Source organism: Mycteria americana, chromosome 17 (genome assembly GCF_035582795.1).
Source record: "Mycteria americana isolate JAX WOST 10 ecotype Jacksonville Zoo and Gardens chromosome 17, USCA_MyAme_1.0, whole genome shotgun sequence".
Classification (NCBI taxonomy): Eukaryota; Metazoa; Chordata; class Aves; order Ciconiiformes; family Ciconiidae; genus Mycteria; species Mycteria americana.
In genome coordinates this window covers 14,486,897-14,507,618 of record NC_134381.1, presented here as the reverse complement: position 1 = coordinate 14,507,618, position 20,722 = coordinate 14,486,897, and the positions used below count along the sequence as shown (strand labels likewise).

Sequence of the window (20,722 nt, the reverse complement as noted above, 5' to 3'; positions counted from 1 at the left end):
AGAGGCAGGTACAGGCAAGGAGGCAGGCAGAGGTCTAGAGAAGCACGGCAGAGAGAGGCCTGGACGCACGCGAGAAACACAGAAACAAAAATTCTAAAGTTTTTTCAATTCAAAAGACATCAAGAGAGAAAAATTCAAAAATAGCAAAAAACCTAAATAGATAGAGACATAGAAAGAAATTTTTAAAAGCAACTGAGTACAGGACAGACTAGAACAAATTAAAAAACAAGGACAGCAAACTGGATAAAGATAGACGAGGAAAGACAATTTAAAAGCAACAGGGTACAGGACAGACAGGAAAAAATAAAAAAAGAGACAGAAAACAAGGTAAAAGTACACCTAGAAACAAAATTTCAAAAAGAAAAGAATTATAAGAGTAAAAAATTGAAAAATAGGGACAGTTAACTAGAAAAAAAAAGACAAGGTGCAGAGCAGAGGGAGTCACTGAAAAGAGAGACAGGTCACTGCGTAGAGGGAGACCTAGAAACGCCATTTTCCTCAGCAATGCGGAAGAAGGCAGTGTGGGAAGAGTGAAATAATAGCAGGTGGGGACCTGGAAAGGGAGAGGCACAGAAAGGAAATGTAGAAGGTGACGGTGTGGAGGGCAGTGCTAGCAGACGGGCAAAAAGCTTTGGGGAGCCAAACAGCCTGAAAGGGAGACAGAGGCAGGTACAGGCAAGGAGGCAGGCAGAGGTCTGGAGAAGCACGGCAAAGAGAGGCCTGGACACACGCGAGGGATGCGCGACTCACCGCAGCTCCCGGCACCGCCGGGAGACCTTCGGCGCCCTGAGGCTTCTCTCTCAGCCTCTGCCCCTTCCTCCTCCACAGTGCCAGCTGCCTCGCCCGCCCAGGTGCCTCAATGCTCCTCTCCCAAGAGGCTTGCCAGAGACACGGTGGCTCACGCGTGCAGCCGATAGGGGCACCGAGCTCCCGGCACCGTGTGCTGGCGGTGTGCTCTGTCGGGGATGGCTGGGAGGGATCCTTCCCAGCTGTGGAGACCGGCCGTTCCTTGCTGGAGGCAGCTGCCTGGGGAAGCCCCTTCATTTCACTCCTCAGCCAGCTCCCGCAGGCAGGCATGCCTAGGCAGACCCTCCCCATGTAGAGCCCCTCAGCACAGCAGGGCCAGCCTCATCTTCACCCTTTTTAAACCCTGGGCCCAGCCCCATCCTCACCTCATGGGTCCCACCTGTGCTGCCCCGGGCCACAGCTGGAGCCCACGCCATGGGGAACAGGGGGCCAATTACCCCAAGCCTCACAAGCCAGGCACAGCCAGCAACCTGGCACAGGCATGGGCACACACCACCACCAAGCTGGTGCTGCCGTGGGCAGATGCTGCCACCAAGCTGGCACGGGCCTGGCAGACTTTAGTTTACAGCCCAAAGCCGAGGTTGGCCTCTAAACAAGAAAACATGTGAAAGCATCCTTACAGGATGCCAGTCCAGTGGTGTCCATGATAGCTCTCACAGCCTCCCACGTAACAGACAGCTCCCCTCTCCGGGACCATGTTTTGCATGTCCCAGGCCCTCCCCGCACCCATGCTGAAAATCAAACAGAACAATTAAGGACTCTGCTTCATCGCCTCAGCCTCCAAAAGAAGCTTCCTTCCTCTGCTGACAGTCGACACAGATAATCCTCGTGCTGTTCCTTGAATGCGGGCTGGCCTTGGGTGCCTGTACTGCCAAAGGAAGAGAAAATGATTATGCTCTTGTAACGTGCTCCATCATCCTCTTGTTCTTCAAGAAATCAATAGAAAGCTACCATCCCAAATGCTACATAACAGAAATTTGTGCAGGAGATGGCTGAGCCCATCCCCAGAAAGGAAAACTCTGCTATGACCCTGCTTTGCCTTTTGGCAACCCGCCACTGGTGTGCCCCAAACAGGCAAGGTCCCCTGCAGGCTGGCATCCAGCACAAGACCCAGGTGAGGTCCCCTGCGGGCTCGCATCCGCCACACACAGGCGAGGTCCCCTGCGGGCTGGTGTCTGCCACAAACAAATGATGTCCTCTTTGGCCTGGCATCCGGCATGCGCAGGAGAGGTCCCGCTTTGGGCTGGTGTCCGGCACGTGCAAGGCAGGACCCCCTTTGGGCTGGCATCCGTCACGCGCAAGGCAGGACCCCCCTTCGGGCTGGCGTCAGTCACACGCAAGGCTAGGTCCCATTTTGGGCTGGCGTCTGGCACGCGCAGGCGCAGTATCCCAGGACCTCACCTGTGTAGGCTGGACACCAGCCCAAACGGGGACCTCACCCGAGTTTGCTGGACGTAAGCCCGAACGGGGACCTCACCTGTGTGTGCCAGAACCTGCAGTTCGGCCACTCAGCTGCTAGGCCCTGCACCTTGGCCGCTCGGCCCTGCAGCTCGGCCGAGCTGCAGGGCCGAGCGGCCAAGCAGCACAGTGGCTGAACAGCCAAGCGGCATAGTGGCCGAGCGGCCAATCTACAGGGCCGAGTGGCCGAGCAGCATAGCGGCCGAGCTGCAGGGCCGAGCGGCCGACTGGCCGAGCTGCAGGGGCGAGCTGCAGGGCCGAGCAGCCAAGCGGGCGAGCTGCAGGGCCGAGCAGCCTAGCGGGCGAGCTGCAGGGCCGAGCAGCCTATCTACAGGGCGGACTGGCTGAGCTGCAGGGCCGAGCGGCCGAGCTGTTCTCTTGGAAAGTCTAGATTTGACAGAAACTTCAGCAATGAGGTAAAAGCTTTACCCGAGCAATTTACTTTTCAACCTTTTACTACTTCTGAAAGATACAGAAGAAACCCTACTTTGATCCTGAATAAGTTAAGCAAGCAAAGATTTCACCTTGAGGAATGTAACAGTCTATTTCTGCCCCAACAAGGAAGCTACAGACTTGAGCCTGGAGAGAACCCAATGCTTGTCAGCTCTCCCAGCAGGTCCTTCTCAGCAGGCCGCTGGCATGTGTCAACTTTATTGTATTTAGGTACAATATAACAGAGGAACCTTTCCACCAGGCACTGCCTCCCAGAGGATAGGATTTTAAGGACGGGATTAGAAAATTGGCTGTCTCTATATTTACAAAAGGTTGCCACCTTGTGTAAACAGCTTGAGAGTATGCTTTGATACGGGCATATACAAGGCAACTCACACCTTAGGGTGGATGCGGTTAATATACAAATCAGTCTATGCATAATGTTGCACTGTATAGCTGTGGATTTGCTGAACGGATGCACATGGCATTTACATTTTTTAAATTAAAAAAAGGGACACTGAGAAAATTGGATATGGATTTAAAACAAAGAGTAGCGCTACCGAAATAATCCCTAGGATCAAACATTTACCGTGCACGAGGAATACCTTGAACAGCAGTGCCCCCTCCAGCCCAGTTCTGCAATACGAAGATGCGATTGCCTACATCTAGTCTTTACGCGAATAAAACCAGTTCATTCAACCTCTCCCGGCAGGATTTTCAAATCGAGATTTTCATAGTTTGTCTGGACTGGGTAGACTGACTAGATCGCTCTCTACTTTTCTCCAGGTGAGGCTTCCAAAACAAGAGACCAGCACTCCAAGCGAATTACTGTACGAGCAGAACGGAGAACAGAAGCATGACTTCTTGTGCCTCACGAGGCATACTGTTATTGAAACAGCTTCACATGGGCTTTTTCTTTTTTCCTTCTAACAGCACTAGAATGTTGACTCGTCCTAGCCTGTGACCCACTAAAACACTGAACTCCTTTACTCCAAGCAGATAAAAAATATCTTCCTATCAAACATCGTAAATAGGCAAAAAAAAATGTAGAGATAAAAACAAGCATCGCTATTTCATAAGGAAACTTGACTTTACTCGGCAAATTCCTGAGAGCTGAAGTCCTTCTTTGGAGCTGATCTATGATCTTTCTAAGTCCTCCTGCCAGCCCAGGACCACTGAGAACAGAAAAAAACACCTTCTGTGTGTCCATGCTCAAACAAGGGAAAGAATTTCATTTTCCAGTTTCTTCTCTCTGCACATCTTCTCCTTCACGTCAGTATCAATTACAGGACAGGAGAAAACAAAACGATCTCGCCAAAGCACAGAAACGCACACCTGACAAACACAGATGTAAAAGCATCGCCTTGGGAAATCGAGATGAGAGAACTCCATCCTTTCCTTTCAACCTGCGCTTTTGCAGCTGGCTGCCAGCCTCACCGACCCAGCTTGCCTTTGCTCCGTGGCATTTCCCCCCTCACCACATGCCAGGCATGGCATCTCCTTACTGTATATTCTTATGTGGCATCCCCTGCTGTCCCTTGCTCAGGCTCCTGATGAAGTCTGCTCCGCTCCTCCCTGCTCCTCTTGCAGGTGCAGAAGGCCACAGCACAGGAGGTACCTGCCCTTTCTGTGACGTCTGTTAAGGAAGATCTTTCCCCCGGAGTCTCTTTTTTGCCTTATCCATGACCTATTTTAATAAGCACTGTGAAGATACTGATATCTGAGGCAATCGGGCTGGCAGAGCTACCCCACAGCACCTGTCGGTCTGCCTCACAAATGGAGGAAAAGATTGTTCTAGTTGAAAATCAAGTGCCAGGGCTTAAGCTAATCCCTTTTACCATGCTGCTGAAAGGTGCCTCGATCACGTACAATGACGGGACGATAGTAAACAAAGGAGGAAGTTTTAATGCTGGCCAGTATAACTCCTTCTAACAAAGCCACAATTCTGTTCCGGTTTGCTGCCTTTGACAGTTAAAAACGGAAATGCCGGACAACGTAGTTCACATTGCACATCTGGTCTTTTCTTGTCTGAAGTCTTTTTCTTCCTCGCTTTACCTCTTTATAATATTTGCCTTTTGCTTCAAGATGCTGGACGCATCTTGGCATTTGGTAGCTAGAGGACAGGGCAGTATGCTTGTAATGAAGTTCATCGCAGGTACGTCTGTACTGCAAAGGAGAACTTAAGCAAGCCACGCATCAACGTGCCAAATGAGTTTAATTCATGCAGAAGAGGGACCTACGCGTCACTGCGTACGGCTCTACCAAAGGCCTATGATGACGTCTGAAATTAGAGATCAGCTAGACAACAGGTATGTTACCTGGGGAAGGAAAATACTTGTCTAGCCTCTCACAGTGATAGGCCAAGTCCAGAGAACATGAAATAAGCCAGAAGGGTCTCTCAAACTTGGGCATCTCGCTCCTGCCTCAGCGCCTCAGCACCAGGCACGGCTGTCAGGAGCGCTGGCGCTTGTTGAACCCTGCGATTGGCAATTCCAGAATAATTTGATTCGTTTCTCGGTACCGCAAATAACCAAACTATATTCTGAAGTGTATATGTACGCATACTTTAGAAAACAAACATTACCCTAAACATTTAATTTCAACTTTAAGTTTTCAACTCCTCTGAGCTGCCCAAAGACCCTCGAAGCTTCTGCAGAAGCAAGTGTCAGCAGACGGCCTGCAGAAGCAGGAAGGTGCGGGAGGGATGCCCCGGCAGACAGAGGCAAGCAGCGTGCCGGTGCCTCCTTGCAACAAAAGGGAGAAGGAGCTGAAATAACTCTAAGGCAACTCAGCTCTCACTTTCCGTTCTTTCCTGGACAGCACGTACCGAAAGAAAAAACTGTACAAGCATAATACACAAGCCCCATAGCCTGTAGTTCCCACTGTCCTATCTGCAGACTGCTGGGGCAGCAATATGCCCGCAAAGCACAACAGAATTTAACCTTTCCGTTTGCAGTGCTGTCCCTTGACGAGAAAGGGATCAGACAGTTATTACCACAAAGTAGGGAGGAGCAGGACTTTGAAAAGACGGGGCTTTAGACTGTGCCTTGCTGCTGCAGAGTTCACGTTTTGAAGCAGAAAACACATGCCAGTACCAAATATAGTCTTCTTCCTTGCAGATACGAATCAAACAGTTCGGGATTACAGAGTAAGAATGCTACTGCGTTCGCCCACTGTAATCCCAGAAACAGCGTTTTCTCGTCCAAAAGTGGTACTTGTGAAAGCCTAAAGCTCATCCAGAGCCTCCTGGCATCAACAATCTTTGGAGCAGACCCATAATTAAAAAAATTTAGCTCCAGACCTACAGCAGATGTAAACCATCTAAGCTCTACTGATGTCAAAATGTAAAACACTATTGAAAATCTGAAAATATGATTACAAGGATCAAATTTATGCTTGCTGCATCATCACTGATTTCAGGGGCTGCCTGCCCCTTTTACTGAAGCAGAAGCATCTTGTCACGTGAAATACTTAGTCAGATAAAGGCACTGAAGCTTTTCTGAGGTCATACCACACTCAAAAGTCCATTTTCCTCCTCTTTGCTCTTTGTCAAAGTTTGCTTTAGAAACAGAAGTACTTGTCAGAGACCAGAGATCTGGATCACAGACAGCACGCCTCCCTCGGCTCAAAATAAAGGTGTCCCCGCATTTGAAATAATACAAGGTGTGGTACCTGATGTGTGAATAGGGAGCGCAGCCACGCTAATTATCGGTGGCTTCAGGGCATACTTTAAGCTCTCTTGTTCCTCTTTATACTTTTGAAAACAGCAAATAGCCCCCTAGCTCCCTCACAAAAACCCACGGGCTGAAAGGGGGAGATGTGCCAAGAGCAGCAAGAAAGCAAACAGAAGGGAGACCACCTAAGGCACGGGTGCTTTCTCCGCTTCAGCCACGTCAGCAGTCGCGGGGCAGCCGGAAATACCGATTCCGTTACTTCATGCCAAGTCTCTTGTGCCTCTAACAAAGGCAGCTAAGCAGACCGAACTCCTTTGCCAGGGCTGTCGACGTCATTTGAGGCCGTCACCGTGCGCATCAGCTGCCCGACAGCCCATCTGCAATGATTTTGCTCCGGTGCCTCTCCTCGCTAACCACTCTTACTCAGACTCTGAGTTCTTAAGTCTGACCGCAAATTTTCTCCCACCACAAGGTTTAAACTGCCCAAGGTCAACCCAAGAGGAAGAACATAAACTTTCCTCCTTAATAAACTGTTTCTGCTTTCCAGCAACAGGTTTCTAGGCACTGCATGGGACTTTGGGCAATTTCTTATATGGCCGGATGTTAAAACACAGATTTTACAATCAATATGCTGTATGACAAACGTAGCAGGGACCCCTCCCCCCCCATTTTTTTTACTTTAACACGTTTCAAATTTGCTTGATCTCCAGTAAACCAGATGTGAATTTACACAAATGCTTCATGCAAAGGCACGCTTCTGAACGCTATTCTAAACTGGTCTTGTGTTCAAATAAAAATTGGCATTGTTTCCAAACTTTTACTCCTTTCTATAACAAAAAGAAATCCTCTGCATTAGCAGATCTCTAAACTGACTCTTGTCCTAAGCTCGGGTCTAAATCTACTTTACCTGTGGCTGTAACTGTCACCAAATGTAATGGGAGCAAAACCAGCACAGTCGTTCACGTTTTTAGACTGACCGGATTTGTTTTCCTAGTAAAGGAATGATTTCTCATGCTTCCAGCAAACTCTTGCAACAGCAAGAACGCGTGCTTTGAGCAAGGCCTTGCTCTGAACAGCAGCAAGCAACAGATACTCCTTCCTTTACAGAATCACAGAATCGTATAGGTTGGAAAAGACCTTTAAGATCATCGAGTCCAACCGTAAACCTAACACTGCCAAAACCACCACTGCACCATGTCTCTAAGCACCTCATCCAAACGTCCTTTAAATACCTCCAGGGATGGCGACTCAACCACTTCCCTGGGCAGCCTGTTCCAATGCTTGCTCTGAAAAATACATGCTTTGCAGGGCCCAGCACACGAGCAGAGAGACGTCACCGCTGCTCTCGGCTCCCTAATTCCCTTATTCGCAGAATGGAAAGGAACACCTGGGAGCCACTGCTACCAAGTCCTCTCTCGGTTTGATTCCCAGAATCCAGCCAGGTTACGAATGTTTTCCTAATTCGGTGCAACTTCTCCAGCAACGGCCGATCTCAGAGGAAGATAAAACACAAACCTTATTGCTTTACAGTTCATCGCAAGCTACAGAGCTGGCCAAAGTCAGTATGGTTCCAGTGTCACCGAAATCGAATCAAACTCCTTAACACCAATGTAGTATTAAGAAGCAGGCATTCTTTAATACGGCGCCGGACGCACGGGGAATCGTTCCACCTAGCGTGCATACCCCAGGTTACATCAACCGAAACTTACATTGTCTGATTACGTACATATGCATCAAATTTCCTGGCATGATCATGCATATTCATTCTATTTCCCAGAACTAATTATCATATTTGCATGGTCATTACGCATGTGTCCTTGAGCTCCGAGGGGCTTCCGTGGAGGTCTCTGGTGGTCCTTGGTGGTCATACAGGTGTGTCCTTTAGTTGACCCCTTCTTCTGGACATGTGCAATATCACCTCGCTTACGTAACTTGCTTCCCTTCTTCGTGATGCAGGGTCCCTAACAATGATTTGGCACCCTTAACGCAAACCAGTTATTCTAACTACCCTCGACTCGTTGTCAAGATGGGCTGGGGCTGTACTGGGAACATAGCAGCATGACCGTACTACTCCTCGTCCAATTGTCTTTGGGCATAGTGGCATATCCATAGCCATAGGTGTACAAACACAATATTAAGGCATTGTCTACCCCGCTCCTATCTCTATATTGCTTAGTTACAAAATAACAAACTAATCATTTTGGATGTAGCAGTTAACATCATACCATTTAGTTCATTGGCTATTCTCACCCAAAATCAAATCCCCTTGAGGTACACATCTGACTTCCCCATCCTTTCGCATTACCCACCAAGTGCACCCGGGTCCTTGAGCAAAAGCAATCCCACGAATGGGCTTGCCTTTGCCCGAGGCAGGAGTAACCCAGACTGTCTTCCCCAGCATGTTTTTTATGTGCACTACAGGGACCTTATCCCCTTCTACAGTGCGTAAAAGTTTTGATTGGGCAGGGCCAGGTCGATTGACAGATCCTCTAGTGTTAACTAACCAGGTGGCCTTTGCTAAATGTGTATCCCAATGTTTGAACGTCCCACCACCCATTGCTCTCAGTGTAGTTTTTAACAGTCCATTGTATCGTTCAATTTTCGCAGAGGCTGGTGCATGATAGGGGATGTGATATACCCACTCAATGCCATGCTCTTTGGCCCAGGTGTCTATGAGGTTGTTTCGGAAATGAGTCCCGTTGTCTGACTCGATTCTCTCTGGGGTGCCATGTCGCCATAGGACTTGTTTTTCAAGGCCCAAGATAGTGTTCCGGGCGGTGGCATGGGGCACAGGATACGTTTCCAGCCATCCGGTGGTTGCTTCCACCATGGTGAGCACATAGCGCTTGCCTTGGCGGGTTTGTGGGAGCGTGATATAATCGATCTGCCAGGCCTCCCCGTATTTATATTTCAGCCATCGCCCTCCATACCACAGAGGCTTTAACCGCTTGGATTGTTTAATTGCAGCGCATGTTTCACATTCATGGATAACCTGTGCAATAGTGTCCATGGTTAAGTCCACCCCTCGATCACGAGCCCATCTATATGTTGCATCTCTTCCTTGATGGCCTGAGGTGTCATGGGCCCATCGAGCTATAAATAATTCACCCTTATGTTGCCAGTCCAGATCCACTTGAGCCACTTCAATCTTAGCAGCCTGATCCACCTGCTGGTTGTTTTGATGTTCCTCAGTGGCCCGACTCTTGGGTACGTGAGCATCTATGTGACGTACTTTTACAACCAGGTTCTCTACTCGGGCAGCAATATCTTGCCACAGTGCTGCAGCCCAGATGGGTTTGCCTCTGTGCTGCCAACTGTTCTGCTTCCATTGCTGTAACCACCCCCGCAGGGCATTCGCCACCATCCATGAGTCAGTATAGAGATAGAGCATTGGCCACTTTTCTCGTTCAGCAATGTCTAAAGCCAGCTGAATGGCTTTAACTTCTGCAAATTGGCTTGATTCACCATCTCCTTCAGCAGTTTCTACCACTTGTCGTATAGGACTCCATACAGCAGCCTTCCACCTCCGATGCTTTCCTACAATACGACAGGACCCATCAGTGAACAGGGCGTATTGCTTCTCATTTTCTGGTAGTTTATTGTACAGTGGAGCCTCCCCAGGACGCGTCACTTCCTCCTCTGGCGGTATTCCAAAATCTTTGCCTTCCGGCCAGTCCATAATTACTTCCAAGATTCCTGGGCGATTGGGGTTTCCTATCCGAGCCCGTTGTGTGATCAGTGCAACCCACTTACTCCACGTAGCATCAGTTGCATGATGTGTAGAGGGGACCCTCCCTTTGAACATCCAACCCAGCACCGGCAGTCGAGGTGCCAAGAGGAGTCGTGCTTCCGTACCAACCGCTTCTGAAGCAGCTCGAACCCCTTCATATGCTGCCAATATCTCTTTTTCAGTTGGAGTATAGCAGGCCTCGGATCCTCTGTATCCCCGACTCCAAAACCCTAAAGGTTGACCTCGAGTCTCCCCGGGTGCTTTCTGCCAGAGGCTCCAGGTAGGGCCATTCTCCCCGGCTGCGGTGTAGAGCACATTTTTTACGTCTTGCCCTGCCCGGACTGGCCCAAGGGCTACTGCATGAACTATCTCCCGTTTAATTTGTTCAAAGGCTTGTCGTTGCTCAGGGCCCCATTTGAAATGGTTCTTCTTCCGGGTCACTTGGTAGAGAGGGCTTACGATCAGACTGTAATTTGGAATATGCATTCTCCAAAAACCCACAACGCCTAAGAAAGCTTGTGTTTCCTTTTTGCTAGTTGATGGAGACATGGCTGTTATTTTGTTAATCACATCCATTGGGATCTGGCGACGTCCATCTTGCCATTTTATTCCTAAAAACTGGATTTCCTGTGCAGGTCCCTTGACCTTACTTTGCTTTATGGCAAAACTGGCTTTCAGGAGGATCTGGACTATTTTCTTCCCTTTCTCAAAAACTTCCTCTGCTGTATTGCCCCACACGATAATGTCATCAATATATTGCAGATGCTCTGGAGCTTCGCCCTGTTCCAATGCAGTCTGAATCAGTCCATGGCAAATGGTAGGGCTGTGTTTCCACCCCTGGGGCAGTCGATTCCAGGTGTACTGAACGCCCCTCCAAGTGAAAGCAAATTGTGGCCTGCACTCTGCTGCCAAAGGGATTGAGAAAAACGCATTAGCGATATCAATTGTAGCATACCATTTGGCTGCTTTTGACTCCAGTTCGTATTGCAGTTCCAGCATGTCCGGCACGGCAGCACTCAGGGGCGGCGTGACTTCATTCAGGCGACGATAGTCTACTGTTAGTCTCCACTCTCCATTAGACTTTCTCACTGGCCATATAGGACTGTTAAAAGGTGAACGAGTCTTACTGATCACTCCTTGGCTCTTCAGTCAACGAATCAGCTCATGGATGGGAATCAGGGAGTCTCGGTTGGTGCGATATTGCCTCCGGTGCACCGTTGTGGTAGCGATTGGCACCTGTTGGTCTTCGACCCTCAGCAACCCCACAACAGAAGGGTCCTCTGAAAGACCGGGTAAGGCAGACAGCTGTTTAATTTCTTCCGTCTCCAAGGCAGCTATACCAAAAGCCCACCGGTACCCTTTTGGGTCCTTGAAATACCCTCTCCTGAGGTAGTCTATGCCAAGGATGCACGGAGCCTCTGGGCCAGTCACAATGGGGTGCTTTTGCCACTCATTCCCAGTTAGGCTCACTTCGGCCTCCAATACAGTCAGTTGTTGGGATCCCCCTGTCACTCCTCAAATACAGATGGGTTCTGCCCCTATATAGCTGTCCTGGTTTCAGCTGAGACAGAGTTAATTTTCTTCGTAGTGGCTGGTATGGGGCTATGTTTTGGATTTGTGCTGAAGACAGTGTTGATAATACAGAGATGTTTTGGTTGTTGCTGTACTAGTCAAGGACTTTTCAGCTTCCCATGCTCTGCCAGGTGCAGAAGAAGCTGGGAGGGGACACAGCCAAGATAGTTGATCCAAACTGACCAAAGGGCTATTCCATACCACATGACGTCATGCTCAGTATATAAAGCTGGGGAAGAAGAAGGAAGGGGGGACATTTGGAGTGATGGCGTTTGTCTTCCTTGGGAAGCTTGATGGCATTAGGGTACACTGTGCACCGGTGTCTACAAGAGCTTTATACTCCTGTGGGTCTGATGTGCCAGGCCATCGAATCCACACAGTCCAGTAAACCCGGTTGTCCCTTTCCTCCACCTGGCTGGAGGCAGGGCCGCCCTAATCCTGGTCATAATATTCATTACCCTTTTCTTGTGTATATGAGTCAGGAATTTCTTCATTAAAATCAGGAGTAAAATCAGCCCTCTTACTCTGTCTGGGGAACTGTCCACTGGAAACCGGCGCAGCAATTTTCCTGGAAGAACTCCCTTTGGTGATTGTTTTTCCTTGCAACTCACGTACCCGTGCCTCTAGGGTGGAGGTAGGTTTTCCATCCCACTTCCTCATGTCCTCTTCGTGGTCACGCAAGTAAAACCATAGGGTGCCCCGTGGTGTGTACCCTCTATATCCTCTCTCTTGAGCAGAAGAACGCTGACTCCTAATAGCTGAGACACTGGTCCGTATAGGTAGGGAGTAGGACAAATCCTCTTTGAACCGTTTGAACTCCTGGGACAGTTCCCTCACAGCTGAGACAAAGGAGGAAGAGATACTTTCTTCGTATTCTCGGAGGTTACTAGCAGCTTCATTCACTGTTGGACCGTCTCGATCTTTCCAGGTCAGTATTGCCAGTGAGTTGGCACACGACGGTGGTGCGTTTCGTACCAACTTCCGCCACATGGGTCTTGTGCACTGGACCTCGTCTGGATCTATGGGTGACCGCACGTCGTTCAGGTCACTATAAATCACTTCCAGCACAGCTAATTCCCTCAGGTACTGGATACCTTTCTCCATGGGGGTCCATTTCCCGGAGCGGTATACAACATCTTCCTTGAAGGGATATCTTTCTCTTATAGCTGACAGGAGTCGCCTCCAGAGGCTGCGGTCTCGTTCCCCTTTTCCAATCGCTTTGTCAATGCCCCCTTCCCTAGAAAGGGATCCCAGCTGCTTGGCTTCCTTACCCTCTAATTCCAGGCTATTGGCCCCGCTATCCCAGCATTGGAGCAGCCAGGTGGCAATGTGCTCCCCTGGATGACGGCTGAAATCTTTTCGCATATCTCGCAGCTCACTCAGGGATAGGGATCGGGTAGTTTCGGTCTCATTTACGAGTTCTTCCTCTTCCTCTTCCTCTCCCTGTGATGGCCCTGCTCCTTCATCTTCCCTTTCTAAACGAGCTGACTTTCGCTTCCAGGATTTCTTTTTATGTATAGGGGCAACTGATACTGACACGGGTTCGTTCCCTGTTTGAACCGCAATGCTTGTAACAGAGTTGTTCGGTGCAGCTGCAGTCGCAGTGCCTGTCGCAGGGGGAATCGGAACAGCCGCAGTGCCTGTCGCAGGGGGAATCGGAACAGCCGCAGTGCCTGTCGCAGGGGGGGGCTGGAGCAACCGCAGTGCCTGTTGTTTTGTCACCAGATCCTTGAGGGTTCTGAGTAGCGTTAAACAGGGCTCAGTAGGCATGGGCCAGACCCCAGCACATTGCAGTGATTTGTATCTCCTTAGAATTGCCAGAGTCACAGCATACTTTTTCCAAATATTCTACTAATTTTTCCGGATTCAGCACTTGTTCAGGGGTGAAGTTCCAAAACACTGGAGGTGCCCACCGCCCTAGGCATTTGCCCATGCTATTCCACACACCCTGCCACTCATAACTATCCAGCCGTGGGGCAGATCTCTGGATGATATTCTTAAATTGCTTACTAACCCTGGACAAGATCGAAACAATATTCCCAAACAATACCAATACAAGTATCTTAACTACCCAAGGTTGTTCAAAATACTGAAAAGTTACTGTAATGAAGGAGGAAGCATTGTAGAAGAAAGTAGTGAAGGTACAATTCTGCATTTCCTCCATAAAAAACCTCTCAGAGGAAGAAGTATAATTGTGAATTGTCTCCATAAGATGATACCCGACATACAGTAACGGTTTCAGTACAGCACTTAGATACCAAAATAAACACAAGGTCACTGTTTTAATAACAAATCTCACAGGCAAAATATCACCAATTAAAGCAGACCACAGCAAACTGCAAAAACCAACACCAATCTTTAACATGTACGGCAAAGAAATGAGCATGGTGCAGATCAGGTAAGCCGATGCTAGGAACAAACGAATCAATATCACGTCCCACAACTACTAACAGATCTAAATTCCTTAATACGCTCTGGTTAATCTGTTATTATCTCAAACCCTTCGGGCCCCACGTTGGGCGCCAAAAAGGACTGTCGTGGTTTAGCCCCAGCCGGCAGCCAAGCACCACGCAGCCGCTCGCTCGCTCCCCCCCGGTGGGATGGGGGAGAGAATCGAAAGAGCAAAAGTAAGAAAACTCGTGGGTTGAGATAATAACAGTTTAATAATTGGAACAAAATAATAGTAATAATAATAATGAATTATAATGAGAGGGAAAAAAACAATGAGAGAGAGAGAGGAACAAAACCCAAGGGAGGGGAAAAAAAGGAAAATATATATTAAAAAAAAAAAAAAATTACAACCGCTCACCACCCGCCGACCGACGCCCAGCCAGTCCCCGAGCAATGATCGCTACCCCCCAGCCAACTGCCCCCAGTTTATATACTGGGTATGACATCATATGGTATGGAATAGCCCTTTGGTCAGTTTGGATCAACTATCCTGGCTGTGCCCCCTCCCATTTCTTGGGCACCTGGCAGAGCATGGGAAGCTGAAGGGGGGGAAGAATCCTTGATCAATGTAAACACCGCTTAGCGACAGCCAAAACATCAGCATGTTATCAATATTATTCTTATACTAAAATCCAAAGCACAGCACTATACCGGCTACTAGAAAGAAAATTAACTCTATCCCAGCCGAAACCAGGACAGCGTGGATACACAGGTGTCTGTCTATGTTTACGTGCCTACAGAGAGAACAAGCTAATAGCCAGCCACCTCATCCGAAACCAGTAAGGACTGCCAAATGGAACAGAAACAACTGTTTTCTGATCTGGAGACCAGGAGTTCAGCAAACCAAACTGAACACACACAAAACGAGGAGGAAAGGTTGACCCACACTACTAGACTAAGCTGAGCACCTACAGAAAGGGGGGTTGGGTCACTTGTGTTTATTTCAGTGTGATCTGTGGGGACAGGTTTGAAATTTAAAAGCAAGTCTTGTCTGTTGTTTCCCCTCATGTTTCGGTAGCTAGCACAAATATCAACTCAGACCATGGGGCACTGTTACCTGAAGATCGATATTTGGGACCCTGACAACAGAAGACTTTTGAATAGTTTTAAAAATCTTTGGGTTTTTTTTGTTTTTGTTTTTTTTTTTTAAGTCAGCAAAGAATGTATTTCAGCAGCCCTGTGACTAGTAACTTCTTCATCTTCTGAAGAAGGCCTTTCCAACACATTCTGTCAACAAGCTGTTGTATACCTACCACACACAATCATGTAGAGTAAGTAAAGGATGTTTGCCATGATCCAAAAGTCACATTTGGAACAGCTTGAAAGGGAGCGGGGAATTCCCACAGCCCACACAAAGCTTTAGCTAAAGATGCAGGACTGTACTTTAACGATGAACAGACATAACCTCACCAGCAACACCGCTGTGGGTTTTTGTTTGTTCAGGACAGGAACAGGAGTTAGGTTCCTGCTCAACCAATTACACTACCCCCTACAGGACACCGATTTCTTAATGAATTACACACTCAGTGAGATGACAAAAGTTCACGACGACTCTCTGGATTCTAAGTAGATCCCCTGCATTTTACTATTGGTCTTAGATACACTGAATGCAGAAGAGATTCACAGGCTGCACAACCATCCAGCTCCCAGCAAGACTACACCCCTCCCAACCGCACCGAGACGTGTCACTCGGTGGCACATTCTGTCCTCACACCAGCACAACTCACAAGCATTTCTAGCAGGCTGCGCATATTTGTTCAATATTGTCTCGGAACCCGCTTCCACTAGGATGATACGCTCCACTGTAAAGGCTGACATCCAGGCCGACCGGAACAGGCAGCTGACACAGTGATTTCACTGCCGCTAGGATTTTAGAAAGCGGAGGAGCTAAGTACTGGATCCTGGAGAGACGGCTCCATCTTTTGTGTGTCAGCAACTCCTCTTCTCTCCCCTGCCAGCTTTTAATGTTTCTGGTGCTTGACTGGTGCCTTAATGCAAAGCTGTTCAGACCACTGCTCAGGATGAGCAGGGCTTAATTCAACAGACTGTTCCAGATACCGGCAGGTAATGCCACCGAAAAGGAGGCAGAAGATACCGCTTTCGTTTTCCCTCCCCTTGCTTCTAGATTTCATCCCTCCACCTTTACTCTTACATCATGGTTTCACACCACTCTGTGACTAATTTCATAATCATCTGCCTGCTTACTTATAGAACATCACATGTTGGGTGCTGTGGACTTGGACAAAACACGGATAGCGAGGAAATGCTTCGCTTGACGCACTGCACAAGACCAGGAGCAACCTGAAAAGCAGTACCGCGTCTTAACCGAGAGCACGCAATGGGCACGGCAAGTTAGCCAAGGGCTAAGGTGCGAGCGCTTCCACAGCTCTAGCGCAGTCTTACGCGCTTGTGCGAGCGCACCTTTTTGAGAAGGTGCTCTGGATGCTGGAGTTGAGCAAGTGGAAATAGATATGTTACACCTATAGCTACAGACAGGTACAGTGTTCCCACATCAGCATCTAGGCAATGCCCAGGATCTATCGAAGCTGTACTCCCGTGTACCACAATCCCGATTGTCTCCGCTCAAGCGCTCCCAGAGACGTCAAGCAGCTTCCGTGATCTGCAGACAGAGCAGGAAGAAACACTAGCAAGCCGTTACAGGGGTATACTCAGCTTGTCAGGAACTGGGACGCACAATTGATTTTTTGAAAGCGCTGCCGGCAAGCTTTGACATATACCAGCCCTCACAAGCTTCTAGAGCAGCCTTTAGTGCTCCTTTAAAGTTCTCCTTCAGCTAGATGAAATTAAAATGGGTATCGCTTCTAATAAGAGAAAATGGCCATTATTTCTGGAAAGTTACAAAGCTGAAATTAAATTTAAAAAAATCACTCTCATCAGAAAGTTGTTAGTCCATCATTTGAAGGATCAGAGAAACTTTGCTTACAAATGGCAGGAAAATAATTCCATTTAATGCCTGCGTAACAGGAACATATTGAAAATTCTACCCATTTCTTGTTTGATTTGGAACCGTTCAGATAACTAGATCTCTCTCCGACAGACTATATTTTAGTATAATGAAATACCACTTGAGAAATTAACTTGAGTATTTAGGACATGATACAACCTGTAGTTATGCAGCAAAGCAAAGCCTACCTTGCACACAGCAAGTAAGTTCCACCAATTTATTTTCATCCTGTGCAATTGTTTTTCCTTTTTAGTTTGCTTTAGTGAAATACTTAGGAGTCTTCAACTATTCCTCTGGGCACAAGGGTGCATAGGGAAAGACTAATCTCTCACTCTTGCACCAAAGCTGGTTACGCAGGGACTCGACCAAATGTCTGCTACAGAACTGATGAGCACATGGAATCCAGGGTTACTCAGTTCCTCTTCATCCATTTGCTCATGGAAAGCTTCAGATGGTCACGTGCTCATTCCCAAGTAAAACTGGAATGTTTCTGACATCCTGAAAGCATTCCACAACAGCGGAGGAGGGAAGATGTAAGAAAGGTGCATGGGAGGAGGCATGCTGTTTATCTTCCATGAGCGGGTAACACCAAAGGGACAACGGGGCCACAGGACACAACGTTGACCCATCTGTTGCAGCCGTGTTCTTAGATTTCCAAGGCGAGAAGGGTTTGAGCAAGCGTGCTCCCTGTCCATTGAAAGGCCACGAAAAGGGGAAACAATATTACAAGCAACTGGAAGCAAGCAGCAGAATAAGGATGAAGGAATCTCAGAAGCCCTGGAAACCTAGTAGTGCATGAGGACGTCAAGTGAAATAAACATCTCAAAGCGTGTGCGACACCAACTGATGCAACGTGCGGCATCCCAGACCCTGACTGGATTCTCTGGTCTAGTCAGCAGGCTCCAGTCCCGGATTAAACCTGATTTGCCTGGATGAAATAACCAGAGGGAAAAAAGGCTCAGAGGTGGAAGTTAACTCCAGAACTGTAAGACCAGGGGAGCGCCGTGCCAAGACACCCGGCACCAGCTACACCCCAGCCTGGGCGCCACACTGCCGAAACCGCACAGGCCACGTCTGCTGCGTGGACCTGGCCAGGCTGTGTGAGCCCAGGTCCTTAGTGGCTTCCTATCCCAGCACAGAACCTGAGCATCTCCAGGGCGCCGCTCCCCTCTGCGCTCTGCCATCCTAACCAGACAGGCACCCACCTTTGAGCAGCCAGGTTAAATAACCACAGCAGTGCCCCCTGACACCGATGCCAAATGCTTACCATACTCCACCACAGCTGGCTGCAACTGGAGGAGCCTCCCTTTCCCCTCCCGCTCTCCAAAGAGACCAATCTCAGTTCAGCATCCCCAGCTGTAGGAACATAGCACTGGACTGTGAAACAAAACCTCAACAAGAGACCCGACTTCTCAGTACATTGGCACTTCCCCTCCCTGCCACTTGGGTCTCTTCCCTTTCCTCAACTGCTCTTCTCGGGGCTACATTTCAGTTTTCTGTTCAGGGTGGATATCCAGTGGTCGAGCCGGTGATGGCAGCTGAACAAGGGTAGTGCTGTGGTCTAACAAAGATATACAGCCAGCAGTCACCAGTGTCCGCTGTACCCGTCCGTCACAGACCAGAGATGCTCCCCAGGTTACACGTCAGAACAAGGAAAGAGAGATCTCATCGGGGATGTAGGGTCTTACTTTCTCACACATTGGCCTAGCGGTAGGAAATCCAAACTCTGCTGTGCAGCAAGGATCTATTTTCCTTTTTGTTGCCCCTCCTTGCAGCTCATCTTCTCCCCACCTCAAGCCTCAGGGACCTGCTGCTCCTGGCTGTTTAGAGGAAAGGGGGAGCTGTGCGCCCAACAGACTGCGGGTTGCTTCCGCAAATGCGGATCTGCCCAGAGCCAGAGAGGACGCTGTTTCAGCTTGGGACTCGATCCGCAGAGCAAGTGACACACCCCCAGGCAATGTCAGCTACAGAGATGCTTCGTATTGCAGAGCGGCTTCAGTCAGTCCTGCCTGGTGCAGCTAAGTGCTTTTTACTCCTCCGTCTGACAGCCGGGAGTTGGCAGCAGGCAGCGTTTCCAGCCAATGTGCGTGACCCTCCTGGACCGCCTCCATCTGCCTGCAGTCCCCTACCTCCTCCTCCTCTTCTCAGATACATTTTATGTTTTCCAGTACAGGCTTCATTCTTGCTAAGTAAGAAAGGAGAGAGGGGATATTTGCCCTTCCTGCAGTGTTACCACATCTATCACGTCCTTGGCGGCCGCTGGCACCTCTAGGCTCCGATACCATCTGTTGCTCAGGAAATCTCACTGCTCCAGGCAAACTGCGGCACATCTAGCAAATGACCCGACAAGGAGGAGGAACAAGGAGGTTGCTCTGCTCTACAGGCAACACACGGGCATATACTTTGCCCATTAAAAAGGAGGCGGGGGAGGGGGGGAATGCAGATACCACAGTCAGAAAGAAAAAACAAAGACAGATTATGGTAATATTCCTAATCCCAGCAAAACACTCAGGAAGACTGCATCAACAGAGAGAGCACTGCTTGAGTGCTGTGACTAAAATCCATTAAATCCCCAATCACCGTGTCAATTACTCACTGCTTCTGCAGGAGGGCTACTCCCAAGGAAGCTTTGTCTGTGGCACTTATACGATCGACCTCCTTAAGAAATCATTTTAGAGCCACGGACCCAGAACGAGAGCTCCCTTGACCCTTCTGACACAATACTGGCATGTTCTCCTGTAAAGGAATCGCTGCGTTACAGAGTTCAAACAACCTGAACCGTTGTCTTGGTCTGCACGCCTCTGCCACACGTGCTTCTAGCACTTCTGGATAATCCCATTACAGTATTTTCAGACCTTTAAAAGCATATGTGTTGTTTGGGTGTTTATGAAATCAGAACGAACGTGACCAGATAGGTGCAGGAGAGACAGCGAAGCAGGAATACCAAAGGAATTCCCCAAGAACTGACTATTTCCACAGGACTGGCTGTGATTCTTCATTCCCATCCCTCAGAGTTTCCTTTGGTGAACTCTCAGGCTTTGTTTTCCTGCATCTGACTGTTGTCTTCTCAGGCCTCTGCAAGCAAACTCAATCTTTCAGAAATGAAGCTGTTTGTATTATGACCGTGGTTATGAGAAGCTAACTACCAAGTCACATCCAGAGGCAATAAGGACTGCTGCTTTATCAGAGGACAACTGCCTTAGCACTGTGACAACGAATCAGGATGCGTCTCACCTGCAGGTGTTATCATTGTCCAATACCTTGCTTAAAGAAGGAGTCTGAGGAGCCCGAGAAAAGGGCCATAGAAAATGCCCCGCACGACTGCATATGAAACCATCTCAGCAAAACCGCCCTGTTCCCTGCTAAAGAAATCATTGGTTCCCATTCCAATCCTTGTCATCAAGCCAGACTCTTGTGGGAATGCTCGCACGCTCTCTTCGAGAGGGGCAAGCTGGAAAGCACGTTCCCACTGACTGCCGAGAGCTCTTCACTCATTTTGCTTCCCACAAAGTAGACTTCCTCACTGTTCAGATATCCCCGTCCTTCAGACCTTCTCCTTACCCTCAGAAGCAGCATACCAGTGCCAGCACCATGCAGGTCTACCTGCGGGGAGATGCTCCCCACACCTGACGA

The 20,722-nt window shown here is 48.8% G+C and overlaps 1 long non-coding RNA gene across 3 annotated transcripts in view; it reads right to left on the bottom strand.

The window, feature by feature from the left end:
* Nucleotides 1-816: 816 nt before the first annotated feature.
* The window catches only part of LOC142418257 (uncharacterized), a 36,450-nt gene continuing 16,544 nt past the window's right edge, over nt 817-20,722 (bottom strand). The window contains exons 3-4 of one of the 3 annotated variants that reach the window (XR_012778227.1): nt 1,428-1,675; nt 817-1,026 (exon numbers count right to left, since the gene is read on the bottom strand). This is a non-coding gene — a long non-coding RNA (uncharacterized LOC142418257). Of the gene's footprint in view, nt 1,027-1,302; nt 1,676-20,722 lie in introns of those variants that run through there. The other 2 variants (XR_012778226.1, XR_012778228.1) reach the window with 2 other exon arrangements.